The sequence below is a fragment of the Lucilia sericata genome, unplaced genomic scaffold (genome assembly GCF_015586225.1).
Source record: "Lucilia sericata isolate MDLA Ls3-8-SP2 unplaced genomic scaffold, ASM1558622v1 Contig000687F_arrow, whole genome shotgun sequence".
Classification (NCBI taxonomy): Eukaryota; Metazoa; Arthropoda; class Insecta; order Diptera; family Calliphoridae; genus Lucilia; species Lucilia sericata.
This window is the reverse complement of record NW_023994690.1, coordinates 127,501-128,817: the sequence shown is the minus strand read 5'-3', so window position 1 is coordinate 128,817 and position 1,317 is coordinate 127,501. Positions and strand designations below refer to the sequence as shown.

The following is a 1,317-nucleotide window of genomic DNA, read 5'->3' as shown; positions in this document are numbered from 1 at the left end:
ATCTGAACGATTTTGCACATACATACATACGTATATTCTCTTGATATACACGAAGGTCCTTCGGGACAAACCTTGGGCTAGCATCCAACTGTAGTAGGATGTTAAAGTTTGTATGACTCATCCGGTTGGATCCCTACAGAAACAGTTTAGTCAGCATGATATTATGATTCTTGGCTCCTGAAACTTTCGTTTACTAAGGGGTTATTTGCATACAACTATTTTGAGACCACACTGAACGGCCAATTAAGGATATACTCACCTCTTTCAGTTAAAAAGTTCAGTAAGCATTCCAATAAATAAGAGTAAGTTGAATATTTTTTCTAATTTCGTTTTATTTATTACGATTTTTTAAATATAATTTTTTTTCACTCAACAACGGTATTTATTCCCACGTTTACACTAACTGAGTTTTCATCTGAAACGATGTATGTATATTATAAATAGAATTTGTTTTTATTTTTCTTCCAAGTGAATTTTTCACTTTTTCTGTAAAACTACTCACATGATAACTCCGATAGTGTAAGTAAGCTTTATTGAATTCTTTCTTTTTTTTTGTCTATTTTAAACTTTATGATAAATAACATTTCATTTTCAAATTCCTAAAATTTCAACTATTTTTTTTTATTAATAAATTATGTTTTTGTTTTTATTTTTTTTGGAATTCAACATAATATTTTGCTGATTTATAAATTTCAAAACAAAATCTATGATTTTTATTAAATATTAAATTTAAGCTTAGTTATGTGTTTGGAGAGGAAAAAAGGAGTTTTAAATAAATTATTTAAAAGAAATTAAATATTGCGTGTATTTTTACAATTTATCACAATATTTGCTGTTGATACGATTTTTTTGGTTTTCTCTAGGTGTAAGTGGATCTAGTTATGATGTTTACAATTTACTACTTTAAAAATTTCGGGTTTTTTAAATACATTTTTTTTAAAAAGTTGTTAGGACTTGTAATGTTTTTGGTGAAAATATTTCTAGTCCAAAACTTAAGGTGTTTTTTTCTAATTACGTATTGCTTTTAAAATTGTTATTACAGGATTATTATATAAATATCAGTTTTAGTTTTTTTTCGATTTTCCTGTTTGTTTTGTTTCATATTTTTAAACCTATATTTTTTAAGTTTTAGAGCCTTAAAATTTCTTACAGCAAAAAAGCATTTAAGATTTTTTCTAATACCAAAAATCTTAAAAATTGTTTTGTATTGTTTTTGTGTTTAGCTTAAACTACTAATTTAAAGCATTTTTGTACGCTAGTAACTACAAATTAAACTTAAGGAACACACACTTATTTAGAACTCCAATACGAGATCAC

General features: G+C 25.6%; 1 protein-coding gene across 1 annotated transcript in view; it reads right to left on the bottom strand.

The window, feature by feature from the left end:
* Nucleotides 1-330: 330 nt before the first annotated feature.
* The window catches only part of LOC119607329 (apoptosis-resistant E3 ubiquitin protein ligase 1), a 51,962-nt gene continuing 50,975 nt past the window's right edge, over nucleotides 331-1,317 (bottom strand). The window contains 1 exon segment of the mRNA XM_037961193.1: nucleotides 331-1,317. This exon segment is cut by the window's right edge and continues 112 nt beyond it. The gene's annotated coding sequence lies outside the window, so the exon portion shown is untranslated.